Below are 16,053 nucleotides of genomic sequence, written 5' to 3' on the forward strand. Positions count from 1 at the left end.
CATATAAATATTTTAATAAATTCATCCAAAAAAAAGAAAAACTTTTCCTTCATTCTCTGCTTCTCAATTCTTTGAAAAAATGTTTCATTTCGTATGAAATTCAGTTGAAACGCTTTATTTTTTGATGAAAGGAATTTGGTTTTCCTTTTTTCTGTTGCTCTCTCAAGTCCATCAGTGGAACATTTACCCACATTTATATACGCATGCATACGGTGCATGCTGCTGTTAACACTTTGTTGTGAGTTTGAGTTAACAATCATCACCAGTAGTAGTCGTTTTTCCTTAGTTTATTTTCCGTCCAGACATCCACGCCTTTGCAAAAAAGGCCGATCAAAAGAGCCGACAGCATAATAAGAAACAAATAACACTAAAAAAATGACTGTCATTTCTGATGAAAGGGTGTTATGTTTGGGGGATGCAAAAACAATCATTGTTGCAATCGTCATTGTCATCATTTCGTTTTTGTCTGCCGGTCATGGTATTATAAATGGAAATTTGTACGAAAAATGCAACGTAATTTTAAAATTTCTTTGTAAAAAACTAATAGGGCGTTAAGTTCTTAGGTCAAACTTTTGCTATGACCCATGATATATCTTTAATCAAACACATTTCTCACTTTGCAATACTTTATTTACAGCGTTTACATCTTCACCCACATACAGGGTGAGATGGAAAAAATTTCTCGTGAGCTGAACATATAGCAATATTCCATTCGGCAAATATTGAAAAATGAGCTTGGGGTAAAGTCATTGAAATTCCAAAAAGTTCAAGAACTGACACCGCAATAGAAAGAAAATAGACTCAAAAGAAGTAAAGAGTTGCTTCGCTTGGCCGAAAGTAGTGAACTGCCGAATTTGGTTTTCTCCGACTAGAAAACATTCGTTGTCCAGCAGTTTGTAAAAAAACCACATGATCCTGTTTACTTGCCAAAGAGGTCAGCTGAAAATGTGCATCTTCGGTTGGCCACCAGAACTCAAGCACCGGCCATTGTGATGGTGTGGGCCGTCACAACAGCCAATGGTCGCTCTCCGCTCGTATTAATCGACCGTGGCATCACAATAAATTCCGAATATTATCGCGAAAATATTGTAGAGGGTGTATTAAAGCCTTGGGCACGTAAACATTTTGGCCGCAGACCTTGGAAATTCTAACAGGACTCAGCACCATCGCACTCAGCACGCGCCACCCAAGAGTGGTTACAAAATAAGGTTTGTCGCTTCATTTGCAGCGCACAATGGACACCGAAATCTCTGAATACCAATCCGTTGGACTATTTCGTCTGGGGTATTTTGGAAAGTAAGGTTGGCCCTAAATATACCAAAGTGTCGATCACTTCAAGCAAGCGTTTCGCCGGGAATGGGCCAAAATACCGCAGAGTCACATTCGGGCAGCGTGTGACGGTTTCATTGGCATAATTCGTGCCAAAGGTGACCATTTCGAACAAATTTAAACCTATTTTACTTGACTTTGTTGCAGTTTTTTTCTCATCCTGTATATGTTACATCCGATTTGAGGTTTTAAGTCCCTCATATGCGTAATATGCACTACAAAAAATAATCTTCCGACGGAATTCAGCCTAAAAGCAAGCTCTTCAGATTTTGGTGAAAATCGGTTCAAATATAGCTATAGCTCCCATATATATATTTTATCCGATTTTGTGTTAAAATCCCTCTTATGCGTAATATCAACACCTCAACAATGATACCGGGCATCAGAAGCTGCTCGAAAATACCTCAGCCAAATAATAACGAGGTCGATTCAGATTTTTATATGGCTGCGATATACATCTTCATCCTATTTTACGGTTATTGTCCACCATATATGTAATATCAGCCCAAATTGTATGAAGGATATACTAAGACCGTCATTCGGTTTGTAACTCATCAAAATAATAATTTTAGACCCAACAAAGTCTATATATTCTTGATCAGCTTAAAATTCTCAAACGATTTAGCCCTGTCCGTCCGTCTGTTGCAATCACGCTACAGTCAAAACGCACAGCTCTGTCTTTTGTCTGCATGCAGGTCAAGTTAGAAGTTTTGCTGTATCGGTCCACGATATCGTATAGCCCCCATATAACGGTACCTCCCGAAATTCGGTATTTTGATGATTTTAGCCTCATCTTTCAATCAAATTGTCTGAAATTCCACCCAAAGGAGTCCCTTGTGAGTACTTTACTCCCTGCAAGAAGATTGTCTATATATATGTCCGCGATATCGTATATCCCCCATATAACTGTAGCCCCCGATATTCAGTATTTTGATGATTTTTGCGACTTTATTTACCGGAATTATTTCAAATTTCGCATTTAAAGTTCGTAAGGATACTACAACCTATGACAGAAAATTGTAAGTGCAGTTCCCCAATGCTGCCTCCCTATATTCGGTATTTTTATGATTTTAGCTACATTATAAACAGATTTTTTTCTAGTTTCGGATTTGAATATTTTAATAGATTATGACAAAGTTGCCTATGCAAGTCCACATCATCGTATAGACAATAATATACGGCTACTTTCGGTATTTTGAAAATGTTAACAGAATTTTTAACGGATTTTATGTTTTTGAAAATTGCCAAATTTGTACCAAATGATGGAGGGTATTAAAAATTCGGCCCGGCCGAACTTACAGCTTTTTTGCTTGTTTAAAAAAAGTATAATTCCCTGTCTTAAAAATATATATTTTTAGAAATATTTTGTATATAAAAAAGAGTATTGAAATAACTGACTACCAGACCGAGAATCAACGCCAAGACGAAACGGGGGAAACTAGGGTCTTGAACTTTTGCACCAGGGCCAATCTTGGTTGTGTTTTCTTAAATTCATTCCAAAAGGATATGAATAGTACTAACATTTACTATAAATAGTGAATATTTTGTATTGGACAGAAGGAATGAGCCAGAATTCTGAGATTTTGCACTACAGTCAATCTTGTTGCATAGGTGTGTTATAAGACTGTGATTTCTTAAATTCGTTTTAAAAGGATACGAAAAGTACTAAAATGTACTTAATATTGAATACTTGGTATTGGACAAGAGCAATGAGTCAGATTTCTTAAATTCGGAATGAAAGTCACTGATGAAGGGCAGGATAAATGTACCAAGGGTCTTCGAAAATTCGAAATTTAAGGTTAGGAAAAATTCTAAAAATTATTAATTAAGAATATTAGCGGTTTAATGGTAAATTTGACTTTTATTCACCCATTAAATATTATCTATTTCACCCATTAAATATTACCCGATGTCCATCCGAATTGGAAGGCTTCTGCTCAGCCCTAAGCTAACGTCCGCATTGATTGGTCTATAATTGCGACCTGTAGAGCAACTGAAAAATCTGGAAAATTTGTGGACCATTTTAACCCCTAAATATTATGCGATCATCTCCAAAAGAAATGGGTCAGACGAACATACAAAGCTAGATCGACTCAGCTCGGCAAGAAAGGAAGATCCATATATACTTTCCTTGTGGGAAACCAATTTTTCGGGGTGTTACATAATTTTTTGTGCATTTTGAGTACTAAAAGTACTACTTAGAAAAGCATTAAGTTCTTCCGGGCCGAACTTTTAATACCCTCCACCGTAGGGTATACGAAACATTAGAACACATTATGACCCACAAATATCAATTTTTAGACATATTCGTGGGAAAATGTGGCAAAAATCATCGAAATACCAAAAATCAGAGGGTACCGTTATATGGAGGCTATACCAAAGCGTGGACCCATACATATAATATTTCACCACACGAACTAGGATCCATTATGATCTACAAATACCAATTTTCAGACAAATCCGTGAAAAAATGTGGCAAAAATCATGAGTATACCGAATATCTGTAGGTACAATAATATGGGGGCTATACCAAAACGTGGACCTATATATGCAATGTTTCGCCACCGGAGCTAGAAGCCGACTTGACCAACATATACCAATTTTTAGACAAATCCGTAAAAATGTGGCAAAAATCATCAATATACCGAATAACGAGAGGTATCGTTATATGGGGACCATACCAAAACGTGGACCGATATATCTTATTTTTAATACCAACCATCCTAGACACAATACAAATTGTTTTGCTAAGTTTTGATGCTCTAGGTCAAATAATATGGGCTGTATCGTGATTTCAATAGACAGACGGACAGACAGAGAGACGGACATCGTTAAATCGACTTAGAATTTTAAGCTGATTATGAACATAAAGTATATATGGGGTCTACGACGAATATTTAGGGATGTTACAAACGGAATGACAAAGTTAATATACCCTCCTTTCCAAGGTGGAGGTTATAAAAAGGCCTAACACGAACAGTTGGAACGAATCGTGATTTTGAGGTTGACTTTTCGCTAACGAAGTAACGTTGACTTGCTAGTGTTCCTGTATTTATGCAAAGCTTCTAACCACAATTTTAAAATATTTTCTTCTAAGGAGCTCAACGTCTGTCTATATCTCTTCAGATCAGATTCTTTTTGAGAAATATTATTTCCTATTTAAAAATATATTTCTAATTTTTATATACTTATGTTTTTCTTTTTTTTTTTTTTTTGTCTCTACAAAAAGTTGGTACCAAAGAAAAATATTTATATTTAAAATATTTGTATTTAAGTTGTAGAAAAAAATAATATTTATGCTATTGTTGTATAAATGTTGGTAGATATTTGTTAAAAAATTAATGATTATAAATCGCACCTAGAAATGAAATATGCACTTATTACTCAGTTAAGTCCAATTGCTTTAAAAGTGAAGACAATTTGTAAAATAAAACCATACAGATAAAAGGTATATTTAAATCCGTTAATATATAGATAATCATTTATGTGAGTCAACCTTAGATGACCCTTAAAATATCATAAAAATGTAAATAAATATTAAATGTTTAAATTTAAGCGAAGCCCTTCAATGACATCCCCGCGATGACCATGCTAATAGTTTAGATATGAATGTATGAAATATATATTTGTAACAAAATAATAATTTACATAATAATATTAGCCACTGTTCGCCATATATATTGATAATATAGAGATCAGCAGCGAATACATGTATCATAAACACAAATATTATACAACAAAAACAAAAAAAAAATATATAGCTAAAAATAAAAATATTATTTCCCGGAAATAAAGACAATATGTTTTATATACTCGGGGCAAAAATATCAAAATTTAATTTGCTTTTGTTGATTTGGCAATTTTTAATTTATTCATAAACACCAAATCTATTTTGCAATGAACAGGAAATAATGGTTACAACAACATTATTTGCCATGAGCTGCTGATAAAGGTAAATATGTGTGTATGGACGTTTTGACATACCCAGCGAACCAAATTGTACGATTTCGGTCCGATGTCGTACAGAAAGTCGAATGAAACTTCCGATTACAGATGGGTATTAAGTCCAACTTCTGATGGAAATTAAAGGGAGTGGTAGACCTGTTGTCGGAACAAGGGTTCGGATGAAAATCTTAAGATTTAGGGGAATTTTGAAGCAAAGTCGAATACTCAGCCGCTTCAAAAAAAAAAAAAAAAACAAGTTAAAAAGCACTAAGTTCGGCCGGGCCGAACTTTTAATACCCTCCACCATTTGCAACGAATTTGGAAATTTTCAAAAAAAAAAAAAAAAATCCTTAAAAATTCTGTTAAAATTTAAAAATACCGAATATAGCCGTTATATTGGGGACTATACGACGTGGACATACATAGGCATTGTTTGTCATAAGCCATTACCATATTCAAATTCGAAACTTGAAATAAACGGTGAATAATGTAGCTAAAATCATCAAAATATCGTATATAAGGAGGTGCCGTTAAATTGGAGCTGTGCAAAGACCTGGACCAGCATAGACAATTTTCTGTCACAGGCTGTAGCATCCATTATGAACTTCAAATACCACATTTCAAACAATTTCGGTGGGTATTGTACCTAAAATCGTCAAAATACGAGGTACTGATATATGGGGCCTATACGAAGACCTGGACCTGCACAGACAATTTTCTGTCACAGACTGTAGTATTCATTACGAACTTCAAATACCAATTTTGAAACAATTCCAGTGAATAATGTCGTTAAAATCATCAAAATACCGAATATCGGGAGGTACCGTTATATGGGGGCTATACGAAGACATGGACTTGCACAGACAATTTTCTATCTTAGACTGTAGTATTCATTACGAACTTCAAATACCAATTTTGAAACAATTCCGGTGAATAATGTCGCTAAAATCATCAAAATACCGAATATAGGGAGATACTGATATACGGGGCCTATACGAAGACCTGGACCCGCACAGACAATTTTATGCCACAGACTGTAGTTCCTATAACGAACTTCAAATACCAAATTTGAAACAATTCCCGTGAATAATGTCGTTAAAATCATCAAAATACCGAATATCGGGAGGTGCCGTTATATGGGGGCTATACGAAGACATGGACTTACACAGACAATTTTCTATTTTAGACTGTAGTTTCATTACGAACTTCAGATACCAATTTTGAAATTTAAAAATCATCAAAATACCGAATATAGGGAGGTACCGTTATATGGGGGCTATACGAAAACGTGGACCTACATGGCCCATGTACGAACTTAACCTGCCTACTAGAAAAATAATCATGTGTGCAAAATTTTAGCCATCTATCTCAATTCATTCGAAAATAGCGTGATTACAATAGACAGACGGACAGACAGACAGACGGACAGACAGACAGACAGACAGACAGACAGACAGACAGACAGACAGACAGACAGACAGACAGACAGACAGACGGACAGACAGACAGACAGACAGACGGACATCGCTAAATCGACTTAGAATTTTACGCTGATCAAGAATATATATACTTTGTTGGGTCTGACATGAGTATTTCGAGGAGTTACAAACGGAATGACAAAGTTAATATACCCTCCATAGTATGGTGGAGGGTATAAAAAAAATATATAAAAGTGAATAAATAAAAATAAATAAATAAATAAATAAAATGAAATAAAATAAACAAGTCTACAACAACAAAAAAACCTCCGACAAATTTCTCAGAATTCGGATATACGTCGATCAGACGCGTCGGACCAAACTTCAGATATTTAAATGTTGTGTCGAACGTCCGATAGTTGGTTCGCTGGGTATACATATAATGTGTGCATGTATGTTAGTTTCAGTGATATGACTCACCGTTCATTAAAAGGTGAACATTGTGCCACCTTTGTCGTTTATATTTGCATATTTTTTTGGATATCGAGTTTATTCATTTATTTCAAAATTGCTGTTCATTTGGTATTGTAACGTAAAGAGATATAGTAAATATGTATTGTCAATATAGGGTGTTTCTAATGACAATGACACAATTTGATATATACTAAATTGTCCGGAAATTGTAACGTTGTTCAGTCACTAAAAATTCCCTTTGCTGATTGGCTTGAGGGTTAAAATTCATGACAAAAATATTCCTCATATTTTAATCTGCAATATTGCCGAAGAAACTATATAACTAAGTATATATAACTAAGTCTCAGTGATTCGGAGAAATCTTAATCCGAATATGTCCAAATGTGGTTAAGAGGGGCGTACTTACCTTCTCTGTCGAGACTTACGATGTGAGGATTACAATGTTCGGATTGTAGACGATTTGAAGATAATCGGAAACTCTGATGAATTGTTTTCAGGTATTGCGGTGATGATTCTCTTTTTCAGACGATTTGAAGATAATCGGGAACTCTAAAACAGGAATGAATGGAAGTTGGGTGTCCTAGAATTACGATAATGATGTTCGGGTTGTAGATGATTTCAAGATGATCGGGGACTCTCCTGGATGAACGTCGGTTGTCCGAGTATTGCAATGATGATGTTCGCTGTAGACGATGCCGCTGTTCGGATAATAATAGGAAACTCTGATGAATGCTCGTCGGGGACCACGATGATGACGCTCGTTTTGTAGATGATTTCGCTGTTCGGCTTAAAATCGGGAATTCTGGAGGAATCTCAATGTCCTTGGAAAAAGTCTTTTTAGGAAATCCACGCCTAGGGATCTCATTGTCCTTGGAAAACAGTATTTTTAGATATCCAAGCCTAAGGATTTCATTGTCCTTGGAAGAAGTCTTTTTAGGAAATCCACGCCTAGAGATCTCATTGTCCTTGGAAGAAGTCTTTTTAGGAAATCCACGCCTAGAGATCTCATTGTCCTTGGAAGAAGTCTTTTTAGGAAATCCACGCCTAGAGATCTCATTGTCCATGGAAGAAGTCTTTTTAGGAAATCCACGCCTAGAGATCTCATTGTCCTTGGAAAAAGTTTTTTTAGGAAATCCACGCCTAAGGATCTCATTGTCCTTGGAAAAATCTTTTTAGGAAATCCACGCCTAAGGATTTCATTGTCCTTGGAAAAAAGTCTTTTTTAAAAATCCACGCCTAGGGATCTCACTGTCCTTGGAAAAAGTTTTTTTTTTTTAAATCCGAGACTAGTGATTTTATAGTTCTTAAAAAAATATTTTCAAGAAATCATCGCCTAGGGATCTCACTCTCATTGAAAAAATGTATTTTTAGAAAGCCAAACCTAGGTATTTTATAGTCAATGGAAAAGATTTTATCGTCCTTGGAAAATATATTTTTAGGAAATCCCCGCCTAGGGATCTCATTGTCCTTAGAAAAAAGTCTTTTTAGAAACACACGTCTAGGGATTTTATAGTCTTGGGAAAAGATATGTTCAGGAAATCCACGCCTACGGATCTTATAGTCCTTGGAAAAAGTCTTTTTAGGGACTAAGGATCTCATTGCCCTTGATAAGAAGTCTTTTAAAAACCCGCGCATAGGGATCTCATTGTCCTTGGAAAAAAGTCTTTTCAAAAACAAATGTCTAGGGATTTTATAGTCCAGGAAAAAGATATTTTCAGGAAATCCACGCCTACTGATCTTATAGTCCAGGGAAAAGATATTTTCAGGAAATCCACGCCTACGGATCTTATAGTCCTTGGAAAAAGTCTTTTTAAAAATCCAAGCCTTGGATCCTCCAGTCATGGGAAAAAATTCTTTTTTAAAATCCACGCATATGGATTTTATAGTTCTCGGAAAAATGTATTTTTTAAAATCCACGACTATAGTTATTAAAATCCTTGGAAAAAATTCTTTTAAAATGAATCTTATAGTCCTTTGAAAAAAGTATTGTTAAAAATCCACGCATAAGGATCTTACAGTCCTGGATAAAGTCTGATGGGATTTTTTTTTTTTTTTTTTTTTTTTGGAAAATCATATTATACAATATTTTAAAGGAATATGAGGCCAATACTTGTGAATGTTAGAAGAATTATAAGACTTACTTACGTAGCTCGAAAAAAATCCTTGATGAGGTTTTTTTACTAAGATTTAAAAATTTTAAAAAGTTTTTTCCCTCACAAATTTCAAATTTTTTACACCCATAAACTGTATATACCTATCTAATATATTCTCAATATTATAAACGCTTCCACATGTAGACTATGGCATACAAATGTTAATTTTAGTGCTAAAATATATAGTTTATAATGTAATAGTTATACTATGTAAAATATCAGTAAAGACAAAAACAAAAGTTGAATATATGAATAACAGAAAAAAAAAACACAATATATACATATAAATAACTTAATAATAATGTCATAATTTGAAATCAATAAACTAATTGCTTTGGAAACATGTACATATTCGTATAACAACGTTTTTGTATATTATTTGGTTTATGTCAAAAACAGGTAAGTGTAGAAATTCAAATGAACAATTTGATAGAATACCAACTGATTATTGGAATCCGGGTAAATTTCAAAGGGGGTATACATTTTGTTTGCAATTCCATCCTGATGGGGTAAAAAATAACACAAAGGGTTTCATGACATGACATATTGAAAATACATTCTTGAAACCTTTTCTGTGAAGCCTGGTGTTAAATGACATTCGTGGACCCATATAAGCCGAATAATCCAATACAAAATAATTGTAATAAATTACTTCTTGTAGGTTAGAAGCAATAAGTTGAATCAAGCAACTTATTTTATTCAGTACCATGTAATTAGTGAGAGTAGAGGAAAATTTGAGTGACCGATTACAAAAGTAACGGTTAAAATTTCGATATTTAGTAAAAGAAAACAAAAAATGCACATACGAGTAATGTTGATATATAACTCTAAACAACCTCAAACGTAGGTAATTTTAGAGTGTATTGAGCATCAGTGAATGGTGAACTTGAAAACAAATTCACGCCAAGAGTTCTAAGATATATTGATTTATGGCGCCCAAATGGTAAATTTGATTTGTAAGTAGCTTAGAAGTCAATACTTGTAATTGTCATTATCGCGAATAAGTACTGAGTTTTTATACCCTACAACACTATATGTTGGGGATATTATAAGTTTGATTGGGCCAAAAATTATGTAACACCTCAAAATAAAGTTTCCCACATAGGAAAGTATATATGGATCTTAATAGATTTCCGAGCTGAGTCGATCTAGCTTGTATGTCCGTCCGTCTGTCCAGGAGACTTCCAATTTTGATGGTCATCGGGTAATATTTAGTGGGTGAAATAGACCATAATATTTGTGTTAAATAAAAGTAAATTTTTCTATTAAACCGTGAATATTTTTATACCCTACACCACATAGTGGTAAGGGTATTATGTCTTTGTGCATTTGTTTGTAACATAGAGAAGGAAACGAGATAGACCCATAGTTACTTTTGAGAACCTTCATAGAATCACTTTCTGAGTCGATTTATGCATGTCTGTCCGTCCGTCCGTCTGTCCATGTATTCTTGTGAACAAAATGCAGGTCGCATTTATTATCCGATTGAGATGAAATTTTCCAAACAATATTTTTTTGGCCCAAGGACGAACCCTATTGAAATTGGTGAGAATCGGATCAAATTTAGATATAGCTCCCATATATATCTTCATCCGATTTCGGGTTAAATGTGCACCAAATGGCCAATATCAGCCCAAATGGCCCGAATTTTGGCACATGTGACCGAGATTAGCCTTAAAGCAAATACAACAAATTTGGAGAAAATCGGTTCAGAAACAGCTATAGCTCCCATATATATATTCATCCGATTTCGGGTTAAATGTGCACCAAATGTCCACTATTAGTCCAAATTACCTGAATTTTGGCACACCCAACCGAGTTCGGCCTAGAAGCAAGTATAGCAAATTTGGAGAAAATCGGTTCAGATATAGCTATAGCTCCCATATATATCTTTCATCCGATTTGGTGTTTAAGCCTCTCACATTGGTAATATGCACTCCACAAGAATGATATTTGGTACCAGATATAAGATACAGCCCAGAAATAGCTGTTTGTAATTTTATCGAAATCGGTTCAGATTTGGATATAGCTCCCATATATATCTTCATCCGATTTCGGGTTAAATGTGCACTAAATGGTCAATATCAGCCCAAATCACCAGTCTAGAAGATAATACGTAAAAGTTGGAGAAACCCGGTTCAGAGATAGCTATAGTTCGTAAAATGCACGATAGAATTAGATAGATTTTGGTTTTGTACCAAATATCTCATAGAGCTCTGAAATGCCCTGTATAAACCTTTTTACGAGAGCTCTACTAAATATGCATAGTGGTGTAGGGTATCATATAGTCGGCCCCGCCCGACTTTTGAGCTTTCCTTACTGGTTTTTAATCCCTACGAAATCACAAATAGGCGAACAGGTCAAGGTGAGCTTTATGTAGATGCCGATAGTAAATATATTGGATATATATAGCGAATATATACAATGTATATACAAAGGAAGAGGGCGTTAGCTAGAATGCTTATGGCTCAAGAATGGCTGGACCAATTTTGACAAATTTTGTCTGTTCAGAATGCCCCTTGGCATAAAAGTATAAAATCAAAAAAAAAAAAAAAATCGCACAAAAATGTCAATAATGACATTCTTCTAGCAACACAGGTTGGGGTTATTATAAGCAGATTGCAATTTTCGTTCGATCCTCAGGAAAATTTTCACAAGTTTTGTGTCAGGCTCAGAATTGCTAGGCATATTGTTTTCAAAGATTGCTGATTTTGCAGCTGGGATATAGAGGTCACAAATAGAAACCAAAGAACACGAAATGTCGCATGAAGTTAGAGTTTAGGAGAGCGGGTAGAATGGACCACTACTTTTGTGTTAAAAAAAATATCAACATTACTTACTTGTGATATCCGCAATATACACAAAAGGCGAACTTCTGGCTTTTTATACCCTACACCACATAGTGGTAAGGGTATTATTTATGCTGATTTTGTTGACGAATATAGCCAAATATCGTAGAGAAGCATATCATATAGATGAGTCCAAATTTGGAAATACAGAGGGGCCTCTTGCTTTTGGAGATGATCGCAAAATATTTAGCGGTTGAAATGAACAAAGAACAGAAAAAATTTCATGATCACACAATTGAAGCCAATCGGCAAGTCTGAGAAGAGACTTAAGGAGAGGGAAGAGATCTACCATGGTGGATGACCATTGGATTATATTTAGCTGCAAAATTGACAAAAACAACTAACAGCACGACGGAGTGCGTAAACATTGATCAAATATCCCTGGTCAAAATGCTAAGGGTAATATCCGGGCAGAGCTCCATGACAAAATTTCCAAAGCGAATATTCCCAAATGGATTTGGACATAAGGGGGCTTCTAATACATTGTAGTTTTGTAGAGTATCAGATGGTCGGCCTCCCCAGGTCAACGATATCGTATATCCCCAGGTCCACGATATCGTATATACCCACATTTTGGATGATTTTACCCACTTTTTCAACGCAATTGTCTGATAATCCACACAAAGAGTTCTTTGTTGTTTCTTTATCACTTGGAAGAGAATTGTTTATATAGGTTCAAGATATCGTATAGCCCCCATATAACGGAACCCCGCGATTTGAGTACTTTCCACCCTCAAAGAGAGTTGTCAATATAGGTCCACGATATCGTATATACCCCATATAACGGTATTCCCGATATTCGGTATTTTGATGATTTTAGCCACATTTTCGAAATTGTACACAAGAGGTTCTTTGTGAGCACTTTACCCCTGACAGAGAATTCTCTATATAGGTTAACGATATAGTATAGCACCCATATTACGGTACCCCCGATACTCGGTATTTTGATGATTTTAGCCACATTTTCCAATCGAATTGTCTAAAAATCCACATAAGGAGTTCTTTGTGAGCACTTTACCCCCTAAAAGGGAATTTTTCATATAGGTCCACAATATATTTTATCTCCCATATAGCGGTACCCCCGATATTCGGTATTTTGACGATTTTAGCCACTTTTTTCAATGGAATTATCCGAAAATCCACACAAAGATTTCCTTGTGATTACTTTACACAAGGTCCACAATATCATATATCCCCCCATATATCGGCAACTTCCTATATTCGGTAATTTAAAGATTTTAAAAGAATTTTTAATGGATTTTTTTTTTTTTTTGAAAATTTTAAAATTCGTTCCAAATGGTGGAGGGTATTCATAGTTCGGCCCGAACGAACTTACTGCTTTTTTTACTTGTTTAAATTCCATCCCTTCATTTCTGCACAAACACACACAAACAAAAGATCAATTCTTAATTTCAAAATTTTGGCTTTAATCCTAATCTACTGCAGCAGTTAGTACGTTTTGTTCGAAATACACCCATATGCCACACGAACTGAGAATCTCATTGCGAAAATTTGTAATCTATTATCCATTTTAGCATTTTCCATTCTATCTTGCTTCGAATTTCCAAGAACACAGTCTTATTTCACTCCAGTACACGTTAACAGCACACACGTGCTAAATTATCTGGATTTACCACTCACGCCAACGTCATAAAATTCAGTTCCTAAGAAAATCAGTTCTCTTTAATTTGCTTTTATTCGTCTATGAATTTAGGAATTGATTTCAAAAGTAAATATTTCTGAATCTCGGTTTTCCCATTCTGTTGCTATTTACAGAATGTTAGAAAGGATATAGTTTCATTGTCATAATTAATTCTGATTACAAGTGTAAATTGATCCGCTAATCTTGAAAGCGAGTTTGGAACTAAGACTACGAATATTATTGCTATCAACGAAGGTTCCATTGACAATAAAGAAAGGCAATTTCTACATTTTCATTTGTTTAAATCCCTTTAAAAGTATTTTCTAATCCTTGTCCAACTTGCATACTACTGCATTTAAATTAGTTAATTTTGTACTTCTGAATACCTTCAATAATAATACCAACAAACAAATTAGCTAATTTAACAATGCCCCGATTTACTGAGTCGAAGGAAAATCTCTCTCTTCTATTCCAACCTCCGCCGGTTTAATCAATTAATTAGATTTCCATTAGTAAGTGAAATTTGTGTAAATATTCACAAATTGAAATTGGAAAGGCGATTGCTGGAAATGCTGCCTACTAATTTCTATAAATATTGATTTTCCTTTGCACACACTCACACACACTCACTCATATTCGCACACAACACACACACAGACTTTGAGGAGACTAGCAAAACGTTGCCTTTACTTTACAATGGAATTGTGTGCCTTTACTCAGACTTGTTGGAAATAGAAATACAAACATATACGAGATTGTGTGTGTGTGTATGTGCCGAATTGGTAGATGTTACAACACTACACACTCATTTGAATATCCATCGAATTGTTTGCAAAGAGTGAACAATAATCTTTATGGGAATATCATTAAATACATTGGCAATAATTAGAGCTTTACACTTAAGGCATTGTCTTATGGCTCTTGGGGCCCACTTTTCACAAATACCGAAAATTGCAAATGGCTACATGTTAAATGGAGGAAATTTTCTTTAAATTTGAATAAATAAGTGGGAATTTTATGAAAATACGTTTTGAGGGTGCATTAAGGGTATTGTATCCACTGGCTAAAAAAAAAACTGTTAATAGCGAGGACACCTGTACAGGTGGTAAATATCAATATCCACATTATTGCCGGATTTTTATACCCTCCACCAAAAAAAGTATGGAGGGTATATTAAGTTCGTCATTCCGTTTGTATCTCATCGAAATAATCATTTTAGACCCAACAAAGTATATATATTCTTGATCAGCGTAAATTTCTGATTTAGCCCTGTCCGTCAGTTGTAAAATTTTGCACAGATTTCTCTTTTGTCTGCAGGCAGGTCAAGTTCGAAGATGGGCTATATCGGTCCACGATATCGTATATCCCCCATATAACGGTACCCCCCGATATTCGGTATTTAGATGATTTTACCCACATTTGTCAACGGAGTTGTCTGATAATCCACACAAGGATTTTCTTGTGGGTACTTTATCCTTTGGAAGAGAATTATCTATATAGGTACACGATATCGTATGGCCCCCATATAACGGTAGCCTCCGATATTCGGTATTTTGATGATTTTAGCCACATTTTTCAATGGAATTGTCTGATAATCCACACAAGGAGTTACTTGTGGTTACTTTATACCTCGGCAGAGAATTATCTATATAGATCCACGATATCGTATAGCTCCCATATAACGGTACCCCGCGATATTCGGTATTTTGATGATTTTAGCCACATTTTCCAATCGTATTGCCTGAAAATCCACACACGGAGTTCTTTGTGAGCACTTTACCCCTGAAACGGAATTGTCTATAAAGGTCCACAATATCGTATATCCCTCATATAACGGTACTCCCCTATATTCGGTATTTTGATGATTTTAGCCACTTTTTCCAATGGAATTATCTGAAAATCCACACAAGGAGTTCCTTATGAGTACTTTACACGCAGACATAGATTTGTCTTTATAGGTCCACAATATCGTATATCTCCCATATATCGGCACCTTCCTATATTAGATATTTTAAAGATTTTAAAGGAATTTTTAAAGGATTTTATTATTATTATTTTTTTTTTTTTTTGAAAATTTTCTAATTCTTTCCAAATGGTGGAGGGTAGTCAAAGTTCGGCCCGGCCGAACTTACAGCTTTTTTTCTTGTTTGAATATAAAACGCAGATATGGCAATGCAAAATAAAGATTTACTGGTGGAAATCGCATTCATATCAAATATGAACTAAGGGTTGCCTTTCACGAT

This window comes from Musca domestica, unplaced genomic scaffold (assembly GCF_030504385.1).
Source record: "Musca domestica strain aabys unplaced genomic scaffold, Musca_domestica.polishedcontigs.V.1.1 7, whole genome shotgun sequence".
NCBI lineage: Eukaryota > Metazoa > Arthropoda > Insecta > Diptera > Muscidae > Musca > Musca domestica.